Below are 18,233 nucleotides of genomic sequence, written 5' to 3' on the forward strand. Positions count from 1 at the left end.
AAGGTTTTTGAGGGATTTCGGAGCAATCTCATTTTAACTCGTGCAAAAGATCTAATTTTACTTAGCGCATACGAGGTGTGTTCAAAAAATAAGGTGATTTTCGACATTTGATTTTCGATTATTATTTATTTTTTATGTTGTTACACTCGTCACGAAGATATGCTCACGGTTTTATCCATTTATGTTTACCAATCTTTAGTTTGTTGGTGAGAGGCATAAATAAGACAAGAATTTTGCGTGTTCCGCGATTTTCTGCTATCGAAAAAAAAAATGGATCAAAGAAGTTGCATCAAATTTTGTGTAAAAAATTGAATTAAGTGCTCAAAAACTTGCAATGAGAGTACTCTGAGTGAAAAATATGTTCACAAATAGTACAAGCTTTTGACAGAAGGTGGAGAAGATGTAAATGTCGTAAAGCGTGGAGCAGCGAAGTTCTTTCCAAAATTGTCGAATTTTGACCAAAAACAACGTCGCATCGCTCAGGAATTGTTGAATGACGTCGACGATGATCCGAATTTTCTTAAAAAGGTCGTAACTGGTGACGAATCATGGGTATATTGCTATGACATCGAAACCAACGTCACATCGGCTCAATGGAAGAGTCCAGGAGAGCCCAGACCAAATAAAGCACGCCAAGTTCGATCAAATGTCAAGGGTTTGCTCACTGTTTTTTTCGATTACTATGCCGTTGTGCATCAGGAGTTCATACCACAAGGACGTACGGTAAATAAGGAGTATGACGTTGAAGTTATGCGCCGTTTGCGTGAAGCAATACGAAAAAACGCCCAGAGTTGTGGAAAAAAATGCATGGTTTTTGCTCACTCATCTTTGCTTGTGAGAGATTATTTGACCAAAAACAACCACAAACAACTTTTTCCTGTTGCCAAGATTGAAGAGCCCCATGAAAGGACGGCGTTTTGCGACGATTGAGGAGATAAAAACCGAATCGCTGTGAGAGCTCAAGGACATCCCAAAAAGTGCATATCAGAACTACTTCGAGGATTCGAAAAAACGCTAACACAGGTGTATTAAGTCTTAGGGGAGATAAAAAAGAAATTGATGAATAAATAAATATTTTTGAGAAAAATGAAAATTTACCTTATTTTTTGAACACACCTCGTATGGTCTATCTTTGGCTGAGGATGCTACGACTACTAACGTGCCGGTCAATTTTGATTATTTCTGTGATTTTTATCAACATTTCCGACATTGTCAACATTTTTTTAACATCAAAAATTCCGGAACGGAATCGTGTAATTAGCTGTTACAGTATCGGCACCATAAACACCATTCACAATTTCAGTCGGTCAGGCCTGTCTTGCATTTTCGCCTTTATCAAAGAAAAACTGTAAAATGTACCGAATTTTCGCTTTGTTGACTTCCCTTGTTAACACCCTGTAACTCACTACGGAGAGGAACAAACAAAAAACAGCAAAATACTTTCTTTAGTGTGAAATGCCGTCTTTACAACGAGCATAAAATTTAAATTGTTTGATCGATACTCTACGAGATGTCCATCACTACAGCCATCTATCAAGAAAATAATGCATTTCGTTTTGCCCAATCTAATATTTTAATATATCATCATATTAATATTATTAACACTAGATTTACCAGACCAGTCATTTTGATTCAAAATTCCTAGTACATAAAACATTTGCTTTCCGAAATGATGTTATGACTTTTGTATCTGTAAATATAATAGAAAATACGTCTAGTGAACTCAATGTTCGTTATTGGCATTTATGCCAGTATCAGTCAAAATGACTGGTGCATGTTTCAATGAAGAAATGTATGATTTTGGAAGAATCATGAGACCGATGCAGTACATACACGCATAGCGCCCATGCGTCTTTCGTTCGTTCCGTTATCGACATTGAGCTGAGTGACAACCATATTTTGGAACATATAAGGACCTGCACAGAGCCTCTCGAGTTTTGTGGGAAAACTGGGCAATTACGCAAGCAAGATTGAAGGCATAATTTTTCTCCAGTACTATGAGTAGACGTGATTTTACTGAGATTCTGGGATACATTTCGACAAATTCACTTTAGTTTCAGCAGTTTGGGACAAATTTATTGAAAACAATAAAAATTGCTTCAAACCGGGAGCTTATATTGCCGTAGATTCAACTTTTTCCAACGAAGGTCAGATCAGATTTACCCAGTATATGTCAAACAAACCCTATAAATTTGGCATACAATTTTGGCTGGAGTCTGATGGTAAATAGCTTTTCTTATTTAGGAAAAGACGAGGCTCGAAATGCATCACCCATCCTAAGCGAATTTGTCGCAATGAACATACAGCCAGTGAGCATCACCTACTGGTATCCTGACATCACTACTTCAGCAACAGAGATCCTCTTTAACTTTTAAAAGATACCACTGAAGGTAACATAAAGAAATTTACAAATTTCTAAAGGACACCGACCTACTCCGTCGTCTCTGATTCAACACACATCACCAGCCAGTCGAAACCCTCTGCTGCTGCGCTGTATTTTCTTGAGTTTACTAATAATTTGATTATCATGTAAGTTTTAAAATAAAAAAAAAATAAAATAAAAAGTAAATATATTTCCTTGCTTGGAACAATACGCGCCAAAAAGAGGGAACTGCCGAAAATTTGTAAACTGAAAAAAGTCAGCATGGCACGTTTTTCAACGTTGTTGTACTAATCCAATGGATGCCAACTTACCTTTTATAAGAGCAAACCAAATAAAAAAGTCCTCATACTGAGCTGTTTGATGAAGCTGCTAAGGCATTACGTGAAACTGTATCGTTTTATAATAGAACTCAATTTGGCGTCAATGTTACTGAGCAAATGGCACGAAAGTATACGGTAAAATCAGCTTCCAGAAGGTGGCCACTTCAAGCCTTTTTCAATATTTTAGAGTTAGCTGGATAGTGTACAAAAACACAGGAGAAAATATCTCACGGAAAGACTTCCTGTTTAGATTAGCAGAAGAACTTGCTTCAGAATTTCAGATTTAAGGCAAAAACCACACAAAGCTGATGCATCCACTAAAAGTGGCACGGTTTCTGTACGCAAATGGTGTCAAATAGGATATGGCAATAACAATAAGACCACAAATATTTCCAATGCATGGAAAAAAAAGTATATGCGGAAAGTGTACACACAGCAAAATCTACCTTTGTAGAAATTGTGACCGACACCTGAAACCTCCAACTTCACCAATGGTGTGAGTAAGCTCTGGTCCACCGTAAGGTCCCTGTCGAACGCCACGAAGCACAACGATAAGATGGCCATCACCATTAACGGTTGCACTTCGTCTGACACGAAGAAATGCGCGAGCTATTTTAGCCGACAATTCACACTGCATCCTCCGGCCGACAGATCTAAGCGACGTTACACCAGACGGCTGCACAAACTGACGAACGACAGTGCGCCACTTACTTTCTCCTGTGATAAGGTTCAGGGGGTCATCAAGAAAACCAAATCATCTACGTATACCATTGGCCCTGACGGACTGAACATACTGATGCTGAAGCACCTGGGTTCATTGGGAGTAGGATTTCTCATAAGGGGTTTCAATCTGTCCTTGGCCATTCTCATTATTCCTGACAAGTGGAATGCAGGGAGAGACTAGTGGCACGCAGTGGATAAAGCTCTAGACTTGCCAAAACACTGCTATTCGGACAGCGACAGGTTGCCTCCGATGCCGATGTCCCCTCTTCAACACCTACACAACGAGGCACAGATGCTCCAGGTAATGGAGCACAATAAACTACTTAGCAAACAGTTTATGATTGTGTGCTACCACAGGTTTCACCCTTGCAGACACCTACTTGAGCCAGAGCCACCTCCCAGGCATGTCAGGAGATACCTCCTCAATTACGTCGATGATATCCAGGACAAAACTAACAGATTTTTACTGGACCAGGCAGTGTTGAGACAGACATTAAACGACATTCATCGCGAGACCTTCACCACCTTCCTAAGCACCCGACCACCGAATGCCGTAATCGGAGTTTAACCACCACCCATTGCAGACGAAGAGCTCCAACTTCCTCGAGAGCCCCGCGTAACACTGGTACAACTACGTTCTGAATATTGTAGCAGGTTAAACTCCTACTTATCCAGAATCGACCGCGACATACCAAACTTATGTCCGGCATGTAAAGGCACCCCGAAGGACACTAACCACCTTTTCACATGCCCCATCAAACCCATTCATCTAACACCCATCTCCCTCTGGACCCAACCAGGCGACACAGCAAATTTCCTGGGCCTACCTTTAGATGAGCCAGATAAAGACGAGCGGTGATTTACGCTACACTGACAGCTTGTACGAGTATTACTACTACAACAATAACAACCGACAAACTGTACTGAAAATCTGTAATGTTGACAATGTCTATAAATCCCTTTATATATTACAATTAATATGGTTCACCTTTTTTTAATTTTTTAAGAATGAATAAGGATTGGAAGTCACAATAAGCATTTCTTCTATAAACCAGTCAACTTTCGTTGGCCATATCGTATCTACATTTCATGAAATGACCAGCTGGGTTTACAAATTATGCTTCTGACCGAATTTATATCTCTTTCCCCTTTTTTAGCTTAACTGTTTTGAAAATTCACCACAGGTGTCTTTAAAGAACTCCAATCGTGCATTGTCTCTACAGCATTCGCGCTCACCTAACTTTTCCATTTTCCAACCAATCAATTTAAAGTCCAACCACACAGCTGTTAACTTAACTGAACGATTAAATCCAATTTATTAGATGGCGCGTCAAGGCATTCATCCACCGCCAATTTAAACCAGTTCAGTCGGCATGACATTGATTGCGCTTACTTTTGCCAACTGCTGCAGATTTTCCGCCGCTGCTGCAATGCCAAGTCGATCACCTTCCGGTTGCTTAGTCGCTGAAAACGAAAGCAACGACAAAAACAACACCACCGGCAGAGAGTAGCATTTTAAGAGATTTTTAAATAAAAAGAAATGAAAAGTCTGTTTTACTTTCATTTTTGTAATCACAAAGTCGCAACAACATAATTTGAAATTGAACGTTGATTAAAATACTATCAGTGTTACATATACAATGTAAAATCGAAACAAAAACAAAACAATTTATATAAATAAGAAAATAAGTTAATTGCCGTTGTAAAAGTTGTTATACAACTATTTTTTTGCTACGATCTAAGCGCAGTGTGGATTTCAGATGCTTGCTCTTATTGCAATAAATCTGTAAACTTGTATGTATGTATGTATGTATGTGCATACACTTACTTTGTAGTACACTCGAATATGTTTGTATGCATGTGCAGTGTGTACTGTGGGAATTGTATGACAATTGACGGCGCAACAACATGCCTACATACCTACATATGTACATACATACATACACTTGTAGGTACGGATGTACGAAGCGTATGAGTGATATTGTCTCGTACAAATGCGGATGTGTAGGTACCTACGTGCAAATGCGATTATGATATGTGAGGTACATACATATGCATGCACATACTAGAGAAATTGAGAAGCAAATCAAATCAATATCATTTTATTTTTCGCACAACTATCTGGTATTTTGCTTGCATTTCGCACGCTAGTCAATCGTGCCTCTGGTTCATTATTTATCAATTTGAAAATTCAATGCACAATTTCGATATCACTTAGAGCGAATATGTACATACGTACATACAGCTATGAACAGGGAAATAGCGCACTTGAAATTGAATCTCAATACCAGTTCTGCAACAAAAGTTATGGTAAATGAGGAATTTACCAACAGTATAGAGTGCACCACGGGAATACGACAAGGGGAACCATTAAGCCCACAACTTTTTAGTCTCATCATGGATAAAATTATATTTGAAGTTAACCAGATTACAAACTAAACAATCAAAACGTAACAATCATTTGCTATGCAGACGATGCAGTTTTAATTGCTGATAGTTGCTGATAACACGACTACAAAATAATTTTTGGTCTTTGTTCTAAAGTTTATTTTATGATTTTCTGCTTTATTATGAACAAAAACGAAGAGAAAATACCTTTTTTCGGTATAAAAATTGTTTTCCCAATAGTTACAGTACAATATTCATGTTTTAATTTTTTATGAATTTTAATTAATTTTAATACATTAAAAAATACCGCGCAATTAGAGTAGGGTTTTAACGAGTAGGGATTAAATATGAAGCTGATGCATTTTGTTATATATAATATAATATGTGGACAATTTATTAAAGTTCGAGATATAAAATATGAATTAAATACATCTCACGTCCTCTGTGAAGCCTACGAATCATACTTTGGCTATCCTGTTCGGAATCAAGACTAGACATGGGCTCCACATGTTGCTGATTTACATAGTAAATTAAATTTAATAGACATTGATTTTTGTTTCTATATTTTAGGTTGGTATCGAGGTGAGAGAAGGTCTTTTGAAATTTGCCATACCAAGAATCTGGGGAGAACCAAAAGACCACATTAAAGACTGCTACTTTTGCATTGTGAATCCGAGTAAAAGGCGCAGAGGTAAAAATGCTAAACCTATTGAATATCCTGATCTAGAATCTTCTTCTGCTCCAGTCGCACATGATCTGACACGACCAGTACCTGTGCCACCGAAAAAATTATCGCAGAAAAGTGGCTAATCTTTTAGTTCATATAAAAGTAATTCTGATAAAGAGTTTTTACCGACACCAGAACAACCAAAACATCATTTCATCACTACAGAAGATTTTAATGATTTAGTTAGAGATTTAAATTTACCAAAAAGTAAAGCAGAACTTTTAGGCTCTCGCTTAAAACAGTGGAATTTGCTTGATGATGTTAATATTACGGATCAGCGGACTAGACAGGAAATATTCTCATTGTAAGTTATTTTAAGGGGGTCTTCTGGTCTCCAGCGAAAAAAAAAATCGATTTTTTTTTTTGCATAATTTTGTTGTATGTGTATGCGAGAATACGCCACAGAAAGGATTTTTTGAAAATCGCATTTTTTCACATTTTTCTGGGCACCGAAGTGTACCCTCCTCCGGCCGTTTTATCATAAACTTTATCTTTAAACGCGTTTCCCCGAAAATCGTGTTTTTTAAGCATTTTGGTCACACTTTTCATAGTAGTTATACTCCGATTTCAATGGTTTTGGTCTTAAAAGGTTCGGAAAACTTACCGCTAAGTTTCCCCGTGTACGATTTTTGAAATTTTTTTTCATTCCATTTTTATAACCTTTTAAAGTTCAAAAAATGAGCAAAAAAAATTTTTTTTTGCAAATTGTTGCATAACTTTTGAAAAAAATTAAAAAAAAAAAATCTGTCACGGGAAAACTTAACCAGGGCAACTCTGAAGACAACGCATATCTAATTTTTGCTTTCTGATTACCCAGGTGGAAAAACCGTGACCAAAATGGAGACCTGTTTCGTTTGGAGGTGGACGTCTTCAGCGCCATTTCAAGGTCGCGGGTGTTAATTTTTTTCAAAGTCAAAACCATTTTTTAAAAGCCAAGACATGTACCTTTAAAATAAAAAAAAAATTTTTTTTAAATATTCACAGGATTTGTCACAATCAATCCCCAAAAAAACCCTTCATTTCAGGGCCTCGAGACCAGAAGACCCCCTTAATAGTAAAAATTAATAAAAATCATATAAGTGTTTATTTGAATAGTTTCATTCTTAAATAAAAGTTAGAATCATAGATTTTGAAAAATATCGTTTAAGCTGTTTCTTAAATAGGAAAGCAAACTTTTTCATGCCATATATTTTTTTTCGTCTAATTACGACCTAAAGAATTGAAATTTAATGCTTTGAAGTCAAAGTCAAATTTTGTGTTGACCCGTGTAATCTCCAAAGGCTCTTGCACCGTTTCGTTACTACTGGCTTGAAATTTAATATGGAAGTTTCAACTAGAAAAACAAAATCAATAGTAGTATCTAAGGAACCAATAAGGTGTAAAGTGGAAATAAACCAGAATATCTTAGAACAAGTAATGCAATTCAAGTATTTGGGAATAGATACATCGAGTGATCGGAATATCATCAGAGAAATAAGAGAAAGATGTAGAAATGGTGCAAAAATATCAGGATTATGGAAGAACAAATACATGAATGTGGAAAGCAAAACGCACGTGTACATATAAAACAATCGTAAGACCGATATTAATCGAAACAATTCTTACGCTCTACAGAAATGCACACGTTAAGGACGATAGCAGGAAAAACGAGATGGGATTGCTATAGAAACCATGATATAAGAATCCAGACGAACACTTACGACATTGTTAAATTTATTAGATCAAGAAGACGGGCATGGAATGAGCATGTTTCAAGAGCTTCCAACAAGCGATTAATTAAGATTGCACGTGACGAAATTCCAGTGGGAAGACGGCGTCCTGAAAGACCGCCGAAAAGGTGGGTGCAAAGCTTGATATCAACTTCAATAGAAAATTAATATCAATTATGTATTTAAATATATAATTCAGCTATAATACCATTTGTGGAGCAACATCACGATGCACACCACAAATAGGAGCAGGAGCTTAGCCAAACACCCAGAAACGGTGTAAGCGCGAATTATATACAGGGTGAACGATATAAAGTGTTACCAACTTCACACTGTTTGTATCTGTAAAACAGATGACATCAACGTCAAAATTATTCTAATGACAGTTCAATATATTGTTTATAAGCCATTAAAAGCATTTGCATCTCAGTTTTGTTGATTTTTTTTCTGTGATGGAATTCAAAAGTAATAGTGTGATTGCGTTATATTTGGCTGGAAAATCACAACCAGCCATTGTTCGTGAGTTCAGTCACCTCAAAGTGAAAAAAATGTTTGTGTATCGCATTATAAAACGTTACAATGATACTGGTAGCATTGGAAAACGCTATGGAGGTGGACCAAAAAAACCGCAACATCGCCTGAAATGGTTCGGAAAGTGAAGGCTCGACTTGAACGAAATCCACGTCGCAGTGGAAGAAAAATGGCCAAAAAACTGAAAATATCGCAACCATCTGGTCCATTTTGGAGAGCAAGGTGAGGACTAAAAAATATGCCAGTATGGATGCGCTGAAAAAATATACGAGAATGGGCCAAAATACCTCAAGATCACATTCGTGCAGCATGCAACTCATTTTTTGACCGTTTGAAAGCTATAGTCAAGCCAAAAGGTGATCATATCGAGCTAAAGTGAATATATGTTAAAATTGTAATCATTTTTGAGCAATTTTGTCTTTGAAATCAATAAAAACTAATTTCACACAAAAAAGTTATGGTGTTTTGAATAGGTGACACTTCATATTGTTTACCCTGTATATATATATAATACATACTTATCTATATGATAAATTATAAAATTTTGTATTTAAGAATCTGTGTAAAGAAAAACAGGCATGCCCTAAATAAAAGAAGAAGAAAAAATGGAAATTTTAAAGGCCGAGCCAAGAAGCACCGAGAGTCTAAAGCCCCGTCTAAAAAGCCCATTGTATTATATAATATTTAAAGCTCTAGATAGTGAAAGGGTAGATAGTTAAGAAGGAAAGGAGAGAATTAAAAGAAGGTAAAAATAGAATAGAATAGAGGAATAGAGGTAGTTAGACCTGTGAGAATTTTCCAGATTCTTTGATAAATCTGAAAATATCCCCCAGCTTGAGAGAATGAATTTTACTTGTTCCCATGTCATTGGAACCTAAAATTCATAGCCTTGCTCTAGCAAATGCGGACACTCAGAGAAAATTTCCGTTGCCATTCCTCCCAAAGCGTAATGATACTTATTACTCTCGTTTAAGTACCATCCGGCTCCGGAACCTATTTCATTCTTGGACCCATCCGTAAAGAACATATCCGTCAAACCTCTTTGAATTAACTCTGGATTCCTGGAAATCGCGCACTTACTAGGTTCTTCAATAAGTTTTGGGCTGTCTTCATAGAAATTGGCTTGGTGGAATATTTTAGTGTTTTTGATTTGTTAAATTATTATTAAAGAAGTGAAGAAAAGGCAAAGATAAGCAATTTGCTGCTAGTAATGGACAATTGGAGGGAATCCGTAAAAGACATCTACTGAGGTTGCAAAAAATTATGGCAACAATACGCATTCAAAATTCGATATAATATTTTATAATAAACAATAATAGGCCAAAGCGTCTATGGCCACATGCTTTTTTCTATAATATGAATGCTTATTTAATAATATCCAACAAACATTTTATTAGAACTATGCCTACAAAGCTCTTTTCTTTGCCTGCGTTCATTTTTGTTATAGTTTTTACTTTGACGTTTCGTTTTACTTATATTCGTAATAATAATTATCGATAACACAGAAAACACAGGGTTGTACGGAAAAAAGTATCTTTAAAATTAAGATCTCACAGATTATTTTATAAGCTCGAATTTTGGGAGAGATATTTTATATGGATAATCAGACTTTTTAATTACAGATTGGGAGTTAAGCTCGAAAAATAGATAATCTACTTAAGGGGAACACCACTGTGAACGCGTGAAAATTAATTGATTTTCACAATTTTTTTTTATAAGTAGGGATGATTATTTGAGGATCGGACAAATTATAATTTATTTAACATGTCATTCAACTATACTGACACACTTTTTTATTAAAAAATATTAAAAATTACAATTGTTATTAATATAAATGCAATGACGTCATAAAAAACTGATGTACTCTGGTGGCCACGATACAGCGGTGAAAAATCATCTGAACGCAAAAAACCAAAAAAATTCTTTATCTATACATCAATGGCTATCGTCGTACGTGGCGGTTTTTTTTATATTTTTTTGAAAAAATGGTGCAGGTTTGAAAAATGAGTTTGTGTTTTACCCTATTTTTGTTTTCGAAAGGCTTGAAAAAATATTAATTTGTGGAATTAAAAAAAAGGGCTATGTACGACTGTAGCCAATACATGTACAAAAATTAAAAAATAAATAAAAAAAAAAAAATTGTAAAAATTAAAAAAAAAAAATAATTAAAATTGGTTCACAAGTCTTTGAGACATCGAGGTCACCTTGTTCAGAAAAGTCGCTTTGAGAAAAACGCGTTTAAAGTATTCATTGGCCGTTGTAACTCACTACCTGCGCTTATTGTATTGTAACTTGTCAATTTTGTAACTTCGTCAATTTTCAAGATTTTAAGTTAAATTTTTTTTACATATTTTTGAATATATCTACTTTAAGAAAATTAAAAAAAATCGTTTTTTTTTTAAATCACATTGGTGTTCCCCCTTAAATGTGAACCTATATACTTTAGAAAGAACAAAACTTTCATACGAAACTTTTTTTTTTTTTTTTAAATTCAAGTAAAAATAAAAAATTAGTTAGAAAAAAAAATGCAGTAAATTTTATGAAAATGAAATAATATTTTTTTCCGGAAATTTCAAATTTGACAATTTTTTGTTAAAAAATTGTATGAATTGCTTACTGGGTATGTTAGAATATAAAGAGATCCCACATCTATGTAAATGCACGAAACTCGATAAAAAATTAGAGAGCTTACTACGGCATCCAACAACAAACGCTCACAAAATGCGGCATGTAGGTGATGTTAAACACACGCGCACTTCCACCCTAACCTCAGCTAGACGTTAGTGCATATATACATATATATTAAAGTACATATGTATATATAAAAAAGCGATACTATTTTCATGGCGCTCGTGTAAGTATTATATGAATTTCGAATTGATTTACTGGGTTTCGATGTATGCAACATAGCATACATACATATATACATACAGATGCATCTGTATACTGCCATTGTTATTTGCAACGAATCTGGTCATAGTAGGCACAGTACTTAAATTCGTTTACTTGTATATTACGGTTATTGTGTAAGCAGATACCTTTGAGCCACTACTGCGCCAAAAACCCAGCTGGTTTCATTTAAAGACACCGCTGCTGGCTAATTTCCGATGCAATGGTGCAAGACTCGCAAAGTGAAAGGGTTGAGTTTGGGTTGCCACTTAACCACTGCAGCCAGCTGGTCTGCTCAATAGTTACTATCTTTAACTTTTGATGAGCCACTTATGTTATGCCTAATATCCATACACACACATGCGCACACAACTCTACGATTATGTGCTTAGTGAAACTAACGGGGAAAAATTAACGAAAGTAAAAACACGAATAATATTTTGGCAATCAGGTGATTAATATTATGCTTTTTTGGGAATTATAACCCTGCTGGAATTTAATGACTTGAATTTAATTGTACTTAGTATAAGAAATAAATTTTTTTAAGCAAAAGCTGAGTTGAAGATAAATATAATAATGCATTCACGAAAAAGTATCACTAACATTTTTTCTACCAAATTTAGTAACTGTCAAGCAATAAAATTTCGTCTTGATTATGGATGTTCATTTTCGAAACATTTTCGGATAATCTTCAGGCGCACAACTAAGTTCACGCTATTTGTGAATGGATGCCGCCAGCAGTGTGTGCTAGTGGATTCTAACATAACCTAAACGTCATAAACCAAGCTTAGACATATGGTAAACAAACTGTTTCGACACATTCGTGATTTTGTTTTGGTATCAAATACTTTTGGTTTTGCGAAAATGTCTGATTTTGTGCCGAATAATCGTCATTTGCGCGAAGTGTTGATTTTCCTCTTTCATTCGAAAAAAACGGCGGCTTAAGCGCATAGGTCGCCGTGGCCGAATGGGTTGGTGCGTCACTACCATTCGGAATTCAGAGAGCCCCGGTTCGAATTTCGGTGAAAGATCAAAATTTAAGAAAAAGTTTTTTCTAATAGCGGTCGCCCCTCGGCAGGCAATGGCAAACCTCTGAGTGTACTTCTGCCATGAAAAAGCTCCTCTTAAAAATATCTGCCTTTCGGAGTCGGCTTGAAGCTGTAGGTCCCTCCATCTGTGGAACAAAATCAAGACGCACACCCCAAATAGGAGGAGGAGCTCGTATTTATATATATATGAAGCGCATCGAGAGCTACAAAAAGTTTATGGAGATGTTGCTTTAAGTGAAACAACGTGCCGAGATTGGTTCCGTCGCTTCAAAGACAGTGATTTTAATGTTGACGACCGTCCGCGTGAAGGAAGGCCAAAAACCTTCGAAGACGCTGAATTGGAGGCATTGCTCAATGAGGATCCGTGTCAAACGCAAGAAGAGTATTAGGAGTTACCCGCCAATCCATTTCTAAGCGATTGCATGCTTTGGGAATGATTCAGAAACAGAGGACTTGGGTTTCTTATGAGTTAAAACCAAGGGATGTTGAACGTCGATTTTGCGCCTGTGAACAACTGCTCCAGCGGCAAAAAAGGAAGGGTTTTCTTCATCGCATCGTCACGGGTGATGAAAAATGGATTCATTACAGCAATCCAAAGAAAAGGAAGTCATGGGGACTGCGCTCCGGTCATGCTTCTACGTCGTCGCCTCGGTCGATTATTCGCGCTGCGAAGGTTACGCTACGTATTTGGTGAGACCAAGTTGGTGTTATTTATTATGAACTGTTAAAACCGAGCGAAACCATCACTGGGGATCGGTATCGACTCAATTGATGCGATTGAGCCGAGCACTGCGCGAGAAGCGGCCGCAATATGCGGAGAGGCATGAAAAAGTGATTCTACAGCCAGACAACGCTCGGCCTCACGTTGCCAAAACCGGTTAAAACCTACCTGGAAACACTGAAATGGGAAATCCTACCCCACCCGCCATATTCTGCAGAAGATATTGCGCCGTCAGATTATCACCTGTGCCGACCAGCAGTTCCATTCATATGAAGACATTAAAAAATGGCTTGATTCGTTGATAGCCTCAAAAGATGAACAGGTTTACCGCGACGGTTTACGAGATCTACCAGAGAGATGGGAAAAAGTAGTAGCCAGGGATGGGCAATACTTTCAATGATTCACCTGTAACTATTAAAGTTGTATTTCCAGCAAAAAAACAGCGAAAGCTTAGTGGCGCACCTATATTAAAATAAATATTATACAGGGTGGCTGATGAAAGCCGCTACCAAAAAAAAATTGAATAACTTTTTTTCTTTTTAAGTTATCTGTTCCATTTTTGTTTTAATTTGCAGATTGATCTTTAAAATTTATTAAAATGGATAACTGGGACACGCAAACAAGAATTTGGATAGTCCGCCGCTATCACGCACTGGAGTCCGTAGTTTTGGTACAGAGAGAGTACAGGCGGATGTTTGGCGGCGATCCCCCGAGCAGATGGACCATAATGAGACTGGTGAATAATTTTGCTGAGCAAGGAACAGTCGCAAGAAGGCCTTATCATCGAAACCCACCAGTTCGGACGGAGGAAACGACCGCTGCTGTAGCTGCAGCTATACAAAGCAATCCAAGGGTTTCAACAAGAAGCTTATCTGCTCAACTTGGTGTCAGCCGACAGTCTTTGCAAACAATAATGCACAAAGATTTAGACTTATTTCCCTACAAAATTCAAATGGTTAACAAACTGAATGCAGCAGACTTGCCGATTCGCTTGGAATTTTGCCAGAAGATCCTGCAAATTGTGGAAGAAGACCAAAACATGTTAAACTGCCTTTTCATGTCTGATGAGGCCCATTTCGATTTAAACGGCAATGTGAACAAACAAAATTGTCGAATATGGAGTACTTCTAACCCACAGATACTCCACGAGACGGAATTGCATCCTCTTCGCGTGACAGTGTGGTGGGCGGTTTCTTCACGCTGTATTGTCGGGCCTTATTTTTTTGAAGAAAATGGTAACACCGTTACGGTTACTGGAGACCGTTATTTGAAAATGCTGAAAGAATTTTTCTATCCAGAACTACGCCGAAAGAGAATTCCTTTCAACATTGTGTGGTTTCAACAAGATGGGGCAACGTCTCACATAGCCCAGACTGTTATGACAGAGTTGCGACGAAAATTTCCCAATAAACTGATTTCAAGAAACTCCGAATTTCGTTGGCCCCCCAGGTCGCCTGACCTTACTGCACCTGACTTTTTCTTGTGGGGTTTATGTAAACAAGAAGTTTAAAAAAAAAACAAAGCCAACAAATTTGGATGAACTAAAACAATCCATTCGGGCAACAATTGCGGCTATTCCTGTCGCAACTCTCAAAGCAGCAATGAACAACTTTTTACTAAGATGCCGCACTTGTGTCAACGAGCATGGGGGGCATTTAAATTCAATTATTTTTAAAACTAGTTAAGCTACATTTAATAAAATTTAATGACCTTCAACTTGAAAAAAAAATAAATGAATTCCATACACTAAAAAATAAAAAGAAAGTGTGTGGTAGTTCACGGAACCCGCACGATTGAAGTGAAACTTCTTTTATCAACAAATCAATAATTTAACTATTATTTCAATATAATGCATGCAGAAGTCATGGAAAGCATGGAATGGAATTTTATTAAACAGAATTATTTATTTATTTTAATATAAAAAGAAATGAATTTATTGTACTCAATTACATTTGGTTCTCGGCATTGTCATTATCATTATTGGATTCGTTTTCCAAAAATGAAACAAGGGCTTTATGGTAACTGAAATACGTAAAAAATGATCTACATTCTAATCTATCAAGGTATCGATGAAATACTGCATCAATGGTAGTTCCGCATCTTGTTGTTGGTACTACAAATTATCACTTATCGTACAACCGGAGGATTCACTGTCACGGTGTTCAACAGTAGCTCTTAATTTTTTACGCTCCAAATACTCACGTTGCCGTTCAGCACCTGTTTTCGGTTTCCGTTTTTGTTGATTTGATGCTATATTTAACAGAAATCAATCAACAAAACAAAATATGTTTGTAAGATTTGCTCAAAACTACACACACACTCTATGACGCGTCTCGCGTTACTAATAATATTGTGTTTGGGATAACTGTCAACTGTTTCTACCGAAATGCGTTCGCAAAGTGTATGGTCTTTGGTATGGTAAACAGATTTATGATACATTATTTTGCGGCGACAACACAGCGCGATAGCCCAGCGGCTAGCAATGTGGGCTTCCGATCCGAAATCCTTGGTTCGAATCACAAGAAAATTTTTTTTTTTTTTTTTTTTTATACATTTATTTCAATTTGTTTTATGATATGTTTATGAGCAGATTTTTTTCATGGCAGAAATACACTCGGAGGTTTGCCATTGCCTGCCGAGGGGCGACCGCTATTAGAAAAATGTTTTCATTAATTTTGCTTTCACCGAGATTCGAACCAACGACCTCTCTGTGAATTCCGAATGGTGATCATGCACCAACCCACTCGGCTACGGCGGCCATCAATCAAATGTCATATTTACAAATTACATTCGATAAGACGACACGCCACGCCAGTCTTTTAACAGATGGCGCTGGCATAGCGTGAGTTTTACGTAGTTTAGCGTAGTTTTACTCCTCACAGCGTTTCATCCACGCCACGCTTTTAACAGACGGCGCTGGCGTAGCGTCACATATCGATGAAACGCTATGGTTTTACTCCTCACAGCGTTTCATCCTTCGAGACAAAAGAAGTTTCACTTCAAAAGTTATTTGAGTTTCTTAATGTAGCAAAATTCATCAGCCACCCTGTATTTATAGGCACGAGAATTTTTTAACAATGAAATGTGATGGCGTTCGAAAGCGTGCAAAGCAAATAAATTTTGACTCAATTGCTACCCTGCTAAATGCGGCCGGCATCACATTCCAATTCAAAAAGTTTTCTGCTTCACTGCAGACAGCTACAGGCTATGTGAGTATGGCTACGATGCAATTGGCTACGCTTCTTGTCTAGCCATAATTGTTGGGCATATATTCTGCAGTCTTAGCACACCGATATCAGTTATAACGGGGCTCTGCCCAGAGGATGGGTACTTCTGCTGAGGAAGCAGAAACTATCTAGATGAGGAAGAGACGCTCTATCCAGGTTTACAATTCTAAGTGCAACATTTTTTAATGAATTGGATTGGAAGATTTCAGTTCTGCAATTCTGTCAAAATCAGTGATATTCTGAAAATTTTGAAAATCACACACTGGTTTTAGGAGAGTGTTTCTCACTGGACAACCGCTTCAACCTAACCTATTCCACATTACTATCGCCAACGTGCCAAAGGATGAGCATAAAGAAAGGTAAGCACATTTTTTAAGCCATGTTTATTATTTCGATTCCAAGCAAATTTTTCGGTATTCCGATGCAGAACAAAAGAGTTACACCACTGATTAGATGGAATGAAAAGATTTGATAATCTTTTTTACGAAATTTGATTAATCAACACAATAAGCAAGGGAAATTATATTGCTTCTCATTTTAAATCGAATCGAATAACACACAAAACCTAATCAAAGTGAATATTCCCATCAGCGCGCCTTTCTGTGCCTATAACGGGTTTTTATGAAATAAATTATGAAATAAAATGAGAATTTACAGCGGTCAACACGATTTTTGAGCCTAGATTTTATCCGTCGAATCTGGATGAGAACCCCTCTCTATGCCAATAACTGGTATTTATGTGAAGTTGAAAAATGGATATGTAAATTAGTGATTAGCAGAGAAAGAGTGAGTGAACCGAGGATAGCCGGTATGGTATCTGAGGTGTGCTTTATTTATTTGACCTTTATATATAGCTTTCCAAATAGGCAGGTTTGGATCCAGTGGATCGTCTTCACTGACGGCTCCAACATGGAATCGAAGGTCGGAGCAGAGGTTTTCTCTAAATCAGCTAATTTACCTATGCTCTGGTGCTACTTGAGGAACATTCCAACCATTTCACTTACCTACCTACAGCTCACAAGGTTTGTTAGCGCACATCCGTGTGATATGGCTTAACATCTTTGGATAAATTTGCTCGAGTGCTATCAATTGCTGATATACGTACATATGTTTGTAGGTGTTGTAAACAAAAAAACTTTAAAACTTATCAATCGACTTACGTAAGATAAAGGTCAAGTTTATGATAAATATACAAGGAGTACATCCGGGTCGTTCCGGTAGCATAGAACCGACTGCTGTGGGAACGCTGAACATAAACGCAGTTTTTGTGGTTGTAGCAGCTTACTAAACATTGACAATGCGATGTAGTTATCAGTCCTCTTCGCCTAACTCATCTAATGGTAGACCCAGGAAACGTGGTGTTTCGAAAGGTTGGGTTTAGAGGAAGAGCTAAGTTAGATAAGTGGGTTTGATGAGACACGTAAAAAGGTGGTTAGCGTCGTGCGCTGTGTCTTCACATGCTAGACATATGTTGGGTATGTCGGGGTCGATTCCGGATAGGTAGGAGTTTAACCTGCTAAGCTACCCGGGTCTCGCCGCATAGCTGAATCACTGCACCTGCAATAG

The sequence above is a fragment of the Anastrepha obliqua genome, chromosome 4, assembly GCF_027943255.1.
Source record: "Anastrepha obliqua isolate idAnaObli1 chromosome 4, idAnaObli1_1.0, whole genome shotgun sequence".
NCBI classification, from domain to species: domain Eukaryota; kingdom Metazoa; phylum Arthropoda; class Insecta; order Diptera; family Tephritidae; genus Anastrepha; species Anastrepha obliqua.